The sequence below is a fragment of the Notolabrus celidotus genome, chromosome 14 (genome assembly GCF_009762535.1).
Source record: "Notolabrus celidotus isolate fNotCel1 chromosome 14, fNotCel1.pri, whole genome shotgun sequence".
NCBI classification, from domain to species: domain Eukaryota; kingdom Metazoa; phylum Chordata; class Actinopteri; order Labriformes; family Labridae; genus Notolabrus; species Notolabrus celidotus.
In genome coordinates this window covers 17474926-17487191 of record NC_048285.1, presented here as the reverse complement: position 1 = coordinate 17487191, position 12266 = coordinate 17474926, and the positions used below count along the sequence as shown (strand labels likewise).

Genomic DNA, 12266 nt, shown 5'->3' with positions numbered 1-12266 from the left:
CCACCATTACTTACTTTAACTCTGCCTGTCCCATTGAAAGTTACTAACCATAGACCTTTCTGAAGTCCCTGAGCTCCATTGCCCCGTAGGTCCCTCTGAGCTGCCGTAGGCATCCTTCTGCTGCAGACGTTCTGGACTCCAGCTGATACGGACGTGCTGGACTCCAGCAGCAACAGCTTCTACTACTCGTCTCATCACCATCACCTCTCTCTCTTACTCCCCTCAATCCCTCTTTCAAGACCGAACTCGGTCGAGGCAGATGGCTGTCTAACATGAGTCTGGTTCTGCCTGAGGTTTCTGCCTGTTAAAAGGAAGTTTTCCCTCACCACTGTAACTAGCTAAATACTGTGATGTGCAATGCTCATGATGGATTAAGGTGGGGTCAGACTGAGTCTTATCCTATCTTGAAGTTGGGTCTCTGTTCATATTTTGACATAGAGTGGTCTAGACCTCCTATGTTTGTAAAAGCGTCTTAAGATAACGTTTGTTGTAATTTGGCGCTATACAAATAAAGATTGGTTAATTGATTGATTGAAAAAAACCATTTGAGGTTTAAATGTTTTGAAAAACATCAGAATCAGTTTTGTGGTAACATTTTAAACCACATGCCAACTTTTTTGAAAATGGGGTTGTACATTATCCCTTTTATTACAAGGCATCTTACTGAAGATATTAATTTCACCAAACATTGATTTCAAAATTATTTCAGTGTTTCACTCTGTTTGAGCCTCATTCATGATAAAGTTTAATTCTGTAGCCATCTCAAAATGAGCAGACTCATCTGAATACTCACATCTAAATTAGCATTTCATTAAATTAGCTACAATAGTTGTTATCACTCTCATTAGATTTAACATTTGCACTAATTGTAAGTCAAACAAGGTGAGGGGATTGCATTAATCAGCACCTCATTGAGTTTTTCCCCCCAGTCACTGACAGAGTCTAACATTTTGTACTCCATTTATCAGTTCTAAAACATTGCAGTATCATGTTCTGTTAAGTGATTACTCCATGCGCCATCTTCAAATTCATACATCCTTTACTTCTGCTGCCTTTTCTTCACCGTTTCCTCTCTTTTCTTCGTTTTCCCATCATAAATGAACCAACATGGGATTAACTGGACTTCTTTCAGCAAATTCATAATTTTCACGTGATGGTACACACTTGTGGAACAGCACCCCTGGTAGGCAAAAAAAGGCTTCCAACTGCTACGGGCTACGGGGAAATGACTGGACACTGCTGCCAACTGGGACAAAGTATTTTAATTATGGTATGTTTAGTCAATGTAGCACTCCTTCTGACATGGTCGGCAGGTGTGCGTGGACCGATATAAACAACTCCAGCTGTAACTTGTTGACAGCTAGCAAATCATGATGGGTGAGGGGTTCACATTCAGCTCACATGTGTGTGAATTTTTTTACAAATGAAAAATGAAACATACAAGTTCAGATTTTGATCCACAAGTTCTCAAATCGTATTCTGTAGGTTCTCATATCAAGTCTACAAGCTCGAGCATTTTGTAACATATTTACCTTCATAAATTAGTTTTACTTTTTTCCATTTAATTATCTTGCTAAGATTTTCATTAACACAATACCACTCTCAGATTTGTCTGTTCAAGTGATTAAAAAAAAAAAGATTTAAGAGCACTGCAAAGTTTATCAGTTTCACTCCCACAGAGAAGACAGTTGCTGCATTTCAAATGACGAAAGGGCCCCAAATTAGTCAACCAACATGATGCTGGGCTTGTCTGTTTGTTTACAACATTACACATGTCATAGACATATATTTAGGATAATAGGTAACAAATCAATTCCTCTTCTTAACAACATCAAGCATCAAAGGGAAGGAGACAGCCTCCATTCATCACTGTCACATTCAGTGGCTGTGGTTCCATTACATGCTGAGAGGACACAGCCAGCTGACTCCAGCCATTTGTCCATCAACACACTTCAGCTGTGAACATCTCCCTTTTTCATTTGGAGTCTCTCCTTCCTTTTTCTCTTTGTTTGCGTGGCATTGATTACTAAAACCAGATTTTCTGTCCCTGCTGAACCAACCTGGCACGACAGCAGCTGTGTACCTTTCCACTGGTCACCAAAATCAGCAAAAACATGCCTGCCAAAAGGGCCATTGATTTCTGCCACAGCCCTGAGCTATGTTAAGCTCAGTCCCAGATCACAGTTCAACAGCTCAGAGGCTGTGTGGAGCTGTCTCTGGTTTCTCTTTCACAGCAGGCTGAACCTGGGAGCCCCATGCCAGCTGGCCTGCCGGAAGCTTTTTTTCCCAGGTACTCCATCAAAGTTTGAGGTGGTAATTAGACAGGGTTAATGCCAAATCATGCCACAGGTGGCTTTTTATTATTGGATAGGTCGATTATAAAGAGTCCCACTGCAGCAAAATGTGAATAGGTTCAGTTATTCTTTTCCTGGGTTGCCATACATAGCTGTGTGCTCTTTCAGCAGTGCATATTTTCACATATTTTTCCAATTTGAAGGAGTCAGTTCATTCATCTCCCAGCATTGGCTTTGCACATCCTCTCGATGTTTGGCCTGGCTCATCATTGTGCTTGGGACAGTGATTACTCAGGAGAGACCATGGATTAATCAGACCGTGGAGCCTATTGATCTTCAGTCCAATCCATCTGATATTGGCTCCTGCTCGATGAAAGGGGGAGACCTGCAGCATTGAAATCAATCCCAGAAGGTCAGGAGTTCCCGTTTGGGAAAAAGCTTTTAATTGAGGCAACCATGTTACAAGGAATCATCAAATGTCTGTGATGGAGTAATCTGACATGCATCTGACAGTGCAACTAGAATGAAAACAGATGTAGGATAAGGTAAGGTAAAGTAAAAACACAATTTTATTCAACACTTTGTATTAGAAGTAAACGTTAAAGAGATGAACCAAAAAGTGTTGCTCGATGACAATTTTTAACAACCCCCCCCCAAAAAGAAGAGATTGGCACTAGCCATAAAACACTATATGAACAACCTGTTTACTTTCATGCAACTGTTACCTTTTAAAAGCAGGTCTTTCTGTTTTCCTCTTTTTTTCTCCTACCAAGTCTGAAATTAAATAGCTTTTGATGAGCACTCTGGAACTAGGCAGTGATTTATTACACAGTAAAACAATCCCAATGTGACTCTGCTTGAAAAGCTGCAAATACATTTTATGGGGGAAAAGTATTTATTTTGCTGCCTGGGCTTAAGTGTGACCTCACACAGTCTTGCTGATCACAATAGTGATTTAACGATGCATTGATAAACGCAACAGCTCAGGATGCTGCGTTTGAGCATGCCACTGCAAACAGGGATTGATGATCAGCCACAAAACTGGCAAAAAGCATGCAGAGCAGAGAATGAGGCCCATCCTGCCTGTACTAGTTTGATAGGTGGAAATATGAAGTTTTAACACGGCTGCTGAACAACACTGAATACTTCTCTCTGTGACAACACAAGCTGTAGAAATCAGCCATGCAGCAGCAATAGAGTTTGATTCAAATCTATGCATTCATGCCTCCATGTATGCACTGCAAGCTGGAGTGAAAATATATAAGCATCAGAATGGTAATAGATGCACTTTTAGATGCACTCTTTCAGGGTACAATGATTGCAGAGCTATTTGGAGAGATCTGGATGAAAAAATTATCTCTGGAAAATGTTTCTTTCCTTTCACAGGTGAGTTATTTAGTCAAGCATCCTTAACCTGAAATTAAGCCCCATAGCAACAAGCAGAATGACATGCTCTGCTATAATCATCCACAGTTTGCAGATCTTTGAGGTGAACAGAATCAGGTAAACACATCAAATCCTTAATTTGATTCTCAGCCAAATTGTATCAAATTTTTATGCTAAGTATTTGAAAACATGTGGGTGACTATGTGTTATGTTTTCTTACTACATTAAAAGGATGACACATTTTTAAAGGGCTAAAAAATAAGTGCATTAACAATGCAGAGTTTCGCTGTTGGTTTATACATGGGACCAGATTTCAGATTCCCTCACAAGGATAAAGCTTCATTTTTATTCCTTACTCACAAAGCACTGTTGCGTGGCTGAAGGGTAGGTGGCGGGAGAAGGCTTGTCTCATCCAAGCTTGACATGAACTGCCCTCCTGAAAGCCCCTGATGTGACTGACACCTTTCTCCTCTTTGTCTTTGCCACTCAAATTAGCTTGGTGACAGGTGCGTGTTGAAGAACGAGGCAATGAATTATCATCCCCTTTCCTCTGTCTTCACTTCACTCTGTCCCATGCCTCTTCCTTTCTAATGCTCTCGATTTATAGCCTCTCCTTCCTCCTTTTTACCCCTTTCCCATTCATACCTTGTCTGGCTTCTCAATGCCTCCTCAAAACACGCACTCTCCTCCTCCTCCTCCTCCTTCCCCGTGCTTTGTTTCACTGCAGCATGCCTACAATCAGGGTGACAGAGAAAAAATAAGAGGGAACATGTTAGTCAGGCTGTGAGGTATTCTCCTGCTCTTACAGGCAGTCACACACACGAGCAAATGTAATGCTTGTGTGACACTGATGTGACTCCATTATGGTAAGGAATGGTAAACTCAGACAAAGTCAGAATAAAGGTTACACAGTCCTCTGCACGATCCTCTTTGTTTCAGTTTTTAGGCATGCATTTCTTTGTTGTTGTAACTCTTTACTCTTTATTTGTCAAAAAAGAGTCACCTGACTCTAAAAAAAATCAAAGCTTCTGTGGGTTATTTTATACACTGATGTCACTGCAGGTTTAAGGGTAAGTCTTTTTGACTTGATGTTCGATGGTGAAAGTTTGCCCCCTGCTGGCAATGATCCTCACCCTCTCCAGCATCTTTAGCTCTCACCACTATGTTGATTGCTTTGAAAGTACTCACTCATTTTATCCTTAGTGCAACCAAATGTCTGCCAATAAATATCAATTTAATTATCTAATACAAATTGGTTAAAATTGTTTAATGTGTCCAAAATTGTAACCCTCATTTGGATTTTTCAAATATTCCACCTGAAATAATCCTTAACATTCAATATATGATCTATTTTCCCCCCAAAATAAGATGTGTCCATCTTTGAAATATCTATGGGTCAAACCGTGAAAACCAGAAATAGTCACCCATCACTTTTTATCAAAAAGCTTCTGGTCAATACCTTTAACAGTATAAGTTTCCTGAAAAATAAAAAACAAACTCTGAAACAACAGTATACACACAAACACACAAAAAAATTACGAGACACCAAACAAGCACCTTCAAAAACAGGTGTTGAGGTTTGAAAGGAACTTGTAACGTGTTCGAAACACTTCAATACATGTAGCGTCATAAGTAATTAAATAATAGTATAAAAGATTTTAAAAAGGAAGTCTCCATAGTCTTGAATTATATTTTGGCAATAGTTGGTGACTAAGAGTTTAACCGTTTAGCTTTTTAATGTAGAGCAGCAACTATGGTAGTACATAAGAAACAATACATGACAATTAAATTTGCTGTTAGAAGCCATTAAACACCAAAAGATATTGGACTTTGGAGTCAGGAAAATAAGATTAAGATCAGGTATTAATTGTCCCCATATTTTCAACATATATTCACTGTATTCTATCAATGTGGTGGTGGAAATTAAACTTGCATTGTAAGAGTGATTCAGTGTGAGGAAAGCTTGCAATTTGAGTGCTCACATGGTGCTGGGGTTTAGTACACTAGAGTCGTTCGTAGAGCCGTTCGTAGAGTCGTCCGTAGAGTCGTTCGTAGAGTCATCCGTAGAGTCGTCCGTAGAGTCGTCCGTAGAGTCGTTCGTAGAGTCGTCCGTAGAGCCGTTCGTAGAGTCGTCCGTAGAGCCGTTCGTAGAGTTGTCCGTAGAGTCGTTCGTAGAGTCGTCCGTAGAGTCGTCCGTAGAGTCGTCCGTAGAGTCGTTTGTAGAGTCGTCCGTAGAGTCGTTCGTAGAGTCGTCCGTAGAGTCGTTCGTAGAGTCGTCCGTAGAGCCGTTCGTAGAGTTGTCCGTAGAGTCGTCCGTAGAGTCGTCCGTAGAGTCGTTTGTAGAGTCGTCCGTAGAGTCGTTTGTAGAGTCGTCCGTAGAGTCGTTCGTAGAGTCGTTCGTAGAGTCGTCCGTAGAGTTGTTCACAGAGTCGTTCACAGAGTCGTCCGTAGAGTCGTCCGTAGAGTCGTTCATTATAATAATAATAATGCATTTCTTTAAAGGGCGCCTTTCTTGACACTCAAGGTCACCTTACAACATTAAAACAAACGGAGTTTAAATAACAAACAGTAAATAAAATACAATTTAAAAAGTTGAATGGACAGTGGAGTTAGGGTCAGATGGAGTAAGCCAGTTTAAACAGATGAGTTTTGAGTTTGGATTTAAAATGTGGGAGTGAGTCAGTATTACAGAGGTCAGGTGGGAGAGAGTTCCAGAGCTGGGGAGCAGAGCAGCTGAAGGCTCTGCTCCCCATGGTAACAAGGCGAGCAGGGGGGACAGTGAGGTGGATGGAGGAGGAGGATCTGAGGGTGCGGACGGGTGTGGCAGTATAGAGGAGGTCAGAGAGATATGGAGGGGCGAGGTTGTGTATGGATTTGAAGGTGAGGAGAAGTATTTTGTTATTGATCCGGTCTGTGATGGGGAGCCAGTGGAGCTGTTGCAGGATGGGTGTGATGTGGTGGATGGAGGCGGTCTCTCGATCGGAAGGTTGGCAGTTCGATCCTAGCACCTGCTGTCATATGCCGAACTGTCCTTGGGCATGACACTGAACCCCAAATTGCTGCCACTGTTGGTTAGCGGCGTGTGAATGTGTATGAATGAGATTAGCTAATACTGCTGGTCCCTTACTATTTAGCAGCCTCTGCCATCAGTGTGTGTAACTAGTTTGTGACTAGTAGTGTAAAAGCGCTTTGAGTGGTCTGAAAGACTAGCACAAAGCACTTACCTGTATGGTCAACTTTCAACCTCTCACAGGTCGAAGTCAACTTGGACATACATACATACATACAACTTCAACAACAAACTTACACGCTAAATATTAAGTACAAAAATCCCCTTTCAAATAAGTCCACACAAAGTGAAAATGTAGTATCTTCATATACATATAATTTGTGGTAGAGTTGCATGAGATCGAACAGGTGGTCTTAGTGTCATGGCTTAATCGGTATCTATGATCTATGTGTATTTCAGATGTTCACACCACAACGTGTGTTTCCATGGTGCTTTCAAACACTGACTTCCATTTTGCGGAGGTACAATCAGGAAAAAGGGCCTGAAAGATGGGAAATCAGCTCATGGCTCTGTTTTCATTGTGTGAGAGTGTGCAGATGGCTGGCACACCCAACAAAAACTCACAATTATTAAAATGCATCTCCAAGGTCTTCAGGTTTTCTCTGGTTACATTTGAAGTGGATATGTTCAACCTGCCACAAGGACAACACAGTGGTGTTATAATGCCAGTTGTTGGTGCAATAGCCCTTGTGCTATATTCTTGTGTAGATGTGTGCAGGCATGGGCACTTATCAGACATGTGAAATTTGGAGGATATTGAACATTTATGGGAAAGCTAGAAGAGGAAAGAGAAAATACTCTTGAATGGCAAAACATTGAATTTTGGCCAACCACCACAGCTACGTCCTTTGGAAAGATCAAAACAATTAAAGGTTTTTAACTCTGAAGGTCTTTTCTAAATCTAAGGTGGATTAGGTGAATTGCTTGGGCTGATTCTCAAGTATGACCTCTGTAAATGGCTGAAAAAACAATATGCTTTCAAGTAAAAATCTAAATAGCTGACTTTCTGTTGGATTTGGGAGGCAGGGGCTATTTTGGTTGTTCTGGATATAATACGTCTGCCTACTGAATTTCTTACAAGCAAGTGATATGCCTCAGCTTAATTACTGCTGCTACAAAGTGGCTCCAAAAAAATGGGGTTTTAGGTTTTCATTTAACTCAAATAGAGATGACAAATGGAGAGACTACAACAAGCACATGACATTTGAGACATTTATCTTACCTGACATGTGAGAACAAGAGGCTAACACGTGTAACTCAGATCTATTAAGATTACTCAAGGTGAAATCTTTGACAGAAACTACCATTCAACTGTCAGGGAAATTGGGGTGATGGCCTGCAGCTAACATGTGATGCCTTGGTTCTTCAAGGTTAATGGATCAGTGCCATTATTTGACGTTTAATGTCACTTTGATTAAGTGGAGTCATTGTACAACACAGTGGCTTAAAAAATCTTCCATGAGTTAATGTCCATCGTGATCTCTTTTATTGTGCTAGAAGTGAGAAATAAGTAGAGTCCAAGTAAATGCCTCACTGACAACCAGTGTCAACTTAACAATGAGCTGATCTTAAATCTCCATGTGACCCAAAATATTTTCTGTCACATATGATGAATTAGCACACTTTAATTTTTGAATGTTTCATGGCATCAGCTACATGTTATACCTTCCAACTAGATCATCTCACAGTATATGTTGAACTTCATGATATTATTGGGTATCAAGCCGTCAGATCAGTATTGCCAACAGTAGCGGAAAGAAACAGCTGATACAGACAGAGCATGGTCTCTCTTCATATAAGAGGGGGAAAGGGGCAACATACCCAAATGCAGACAAATAAGTATGACATATAAAGTGTGGGAGGGGATAAATTAGCATGAAAGCCACTGGGCGAGGAAAAGAAGAAGGATGACACCCATAAGTGTTCAGAAGGTAAAAGAAGGGGCAGAATCAAACACAAAGGAAAAGAGGAGCAGATAGGAGAAAAGTACATCTTATAGTTTGGAAGCTGAAGAGGAGAAAGCAGGCACCATACTCCTGGGATTATGTCCCAGTGTGTCATGTCCAGCCTGCTTTGGCACATTTGTATCCATCACTAGGCCAGAGATTGGCAAAGAAAGGGCTCCGGTCCCATCTAACCTTATGCTGGTGAAGGATCTTGAAATACCAACCCACTATCTTACTTTTTTCACTATCTTACTTTTGCAATGATGTGCTTGAGCTCCCCTCAAGTTCATTTGATCTTTCTCTGGAGTTTATCATGACGAGACTGACCCCTATGGAGCGTTCGGTTTGCTCTGCAGCCTCCTGGAACATCACCTGGGTCAACAACACTCGCCTTAAAGCTGCCACTGGGGGAAAGGGTGAATGAGTACAGCTGGTAAATTCACTGAAGCCGTGGCACTTAACTTTAAAGGTGACATATCACGCTTTTTTCATCAATATATATTGGTCTAAGAGGTCCCCAAAACATGTCTTTAAAGTTTATGCTCAAAAAAACACTTTGAAATCAGATTTTGGTCTGCCTGAAAAGCCCTCTTCTTCAGTCCTCCTCAGAACACTCTGTTTTCCCTCTGACCACCCCCCTCAGGAAGTGGATGTGCCCTCGGCTCTCCAGCACGTTGATCTAATGTTTACATGTTGGCTGAATATACACGGCTGCTCAGAGATCACGTTACTTCAACCCTCTGAATCTGATCCAGAATCTGATTCTGACGGAGAGGCGCCTGCAGCAGGACCTTTCTGAAGGATTGGTCACAGATTCTGTTTCTTGTTGTTTTATTTGTCAGTATGTCGACGTGTGTCTTGGTACAGAGCTACAGCTACAGCTATGAACATGTAGCTATGTGGCTATGCTAATTAGCGCTAGCACTTATCCATGATAAATAAAAATCATCCACTAGATCTTCAAATCTGCGGACGTGGGGAGTAAAACCGACCTCTGCCAGAAAGGCAGCGGGACCTTTTCTGAAGGATTGGTCACAGATTTAGTGTTTCTTGTTGTTTTATTTGTCAGTATGTCGACGTGTGTCTTGGTACACAGCTACGACATGTAGCTATGTAGCTATGCTAACTAGCGCTAGCACTTATCCATGATAAATAAAAATCATCCACTAGATCTTCAAATCTGCAGACGTGGGGAGTAAACCCGACCTTTGTGTTTATTAAGACAGCCTACAATTAGCATGCCTCCCTCCTAAGCTCCTTGTTAGCGCACATTTGTGCAGGGAATGAAAAACGGAGGAGGGATTCAGTATTATTTTATACAGTCTATGGGCTGAACAAGCTCCGAGCTCTGACTCCGTGACAGACCGGATATTGTTGTTACGTAACAAAAACACGGAAGTCTGAAACGGCTCGTTTCACACACATTTACAGAAAGGTGTAGAAATCAAAACAGGGGCAGAATGGATTTTTTTAATTCTCGGGGGGTTTGTAGACATGCCAGGGACACATATTTCAGGTAGAGAACCATTAAAAAGTCAATTTTGCATGATATGTCACCTTTAAGTTATCGCTTTTATGTGCCTACATGTTTTTCAGTGCTTGGAAACACGTTTAAAAAAAGTCTATTCCATGACACTTTCTTCACGTCGTCTTCCTTTGCCTTCCCTTCCCCACAAGGGTTATTACCAAGTAGGAAATAAGGCATCACGTGTCTTGAGGCTGGACTGCTCTCTTTATCTTAAAAAATAATATAACAGTTATCTTAAGAGGATTACCTATGTAGTTAAGTGGTGCTGTGTGTTCATAACAAAAGGATTGAACTGTGTACTGGGAGCTGCCAGTGGATGAGGTCGGGGTCTCTGCTCAGCCTGTAAACACCTGCTGTAATGATCTCCACACCATCTCTCTCCCCACAGGCTCACGTTTTAAGTCAGTAAAAAGATTTTGAAGTGACATACTCTGTCTGAAGTAATGGTTCTAGTGCCACTTTGATGGCATCAGCTCTCTGGGTGATTAGACGCTGCCCCCTTGCGAAATGGAAATACAGTTATTAGCCTATTTAACAGCTAGTTCAGTAAGAATTAATCAATCTATATAAAATGAAGGTCTGTGTGGACTTAAAGTTTCTGATGTGAGTCTGTGGGCACCATCGCCTCATAGATCTTAGCTCTGTTTTCTGACATGCCATGCCTGCACGACTCCATTGAAATCATGATAACTAACAACTGAGAGGATAACTCACCTTTAGCTCCAGGATCAGGATGGGGTTGTCTGTCTGCTTTAGAGAGGAGAGATCAGTCTTTTCTGACAGCCCTCCAACCTCTGGAGAAACAACAGGGATAAGTAGGCACTCTTACAAAGAAGCCACTGTCTACGGAGCACAAAGGGGGAGAGAAGAAATAAGTTGTGGCAGTGCAGGAAAAATTGAAGGACTTAGCGGGAGACTGAAATGGAAGAAGAGCAAAGTTTTTCAGAATAGCTTATAACAGAGAGGGGATTTAAAATAAAGCATCATACCTGCTTGTCCTCGGATCCCTTTCCTTTCTTGTTCACGTGATTGAGGACCTTCCTACAGCAGTCTGCTGCCTGCTTCACTTTATCCTTCTCCACAGTGCTGTCTGAAAGATATTATGACATCAAAAAGAAGTAAGGCCTCCTTAGTTCTGCAGGGGGCTGTCCGGCAAATTGATATTTCCTCTTCCCATTAACACACCATCGTTCTCCAAAATTATGATAAAGCAGGGGCGACATTATGATCCTGTAATAGCCAGTGGTACTTTATCGTTAGTGTGCTCTCTTTGTGTGAGGCCCAAACCCTGGCCAAGACTTAAATGATGAACAAAATAATGGGCGAGACATTTCCCAAAATGTGCACCACCCCTCAGGAGCATTAAAATGATAATCTCTTCATTTGTCTGTGTAATTCACTGATGGTTGGCATGCTGCCATACTGAACCTTGCTTGAGACTCAATATGCTCATCGTTGCCAACTCAGTGAGGAAAGTAGCTATTGGCTGTCCGAAAAGTCGCTAGAAGTTGCTAAATGATGTCATCATTTAATTGGCACAATTTGCATTTAAATTGTAATGGACGCTGCAGGAGAGATGTGTAACGTTAAGGGAGAGACAAAAAGAGGTAAAAAAACCCACCCTAATTATGTTTATAATTACAACTAGTATTCTGACAAAGGGATAGCAACACTTAAGAACCTTTGCAACCAAGGGACTTTTATGTCCTTTCCGGAGCTCTCTAAAAAATTGGACTTACCTACATCCCACCTATTTCGTTTTTTTCAGATGAGGCATTTTGTTCAAAATCAGAACCCCAAATTCCCCAGTCGTCCCCCGGAAACTCTAATGGACTCTCTACTGGCTCTCGATCCTGAACAAAAGCAGCTAATCTCAAGTATCTACAGCCTCATTAATGTTACCAATAACAGCCCAGCGCCCTGCCCCAGGGACTCTTGGGAGCAGGAGCTGGGTACCACGCTTCCTGATGTTTATTGGCAACAAGTTTTACGTTTGGTTCACTCCTCCTCAATCTGTGCAAGGCATGGCCTCCTACAGTGTA

At 41.5% G+C, this 12266-nt stretch overlaps 1 long non-coding RNA gene across 1 annotated transcript; it reads right to left on the bottom strand.

The window, feature by feature from the left end:
- Positions 1-1242: 1242 nt before the first annotated feature.
- On the bottom strand, positions 1243-11315 carry LOC117825566. Its single transcript, XR_004633867.1, has 4 exons — positions 11214-11315; positions 10939-11067; positions 4326-4412; positions 1243-2679 (listed from the first exon to the last, which is right to left on the bottom strand). It is a non-coding gene; the product is annotated as an uncharacterized LOC117825566 (long non-coding RNA).
- Positions 11316-12266: the final 951 nt, after the last annotated feature.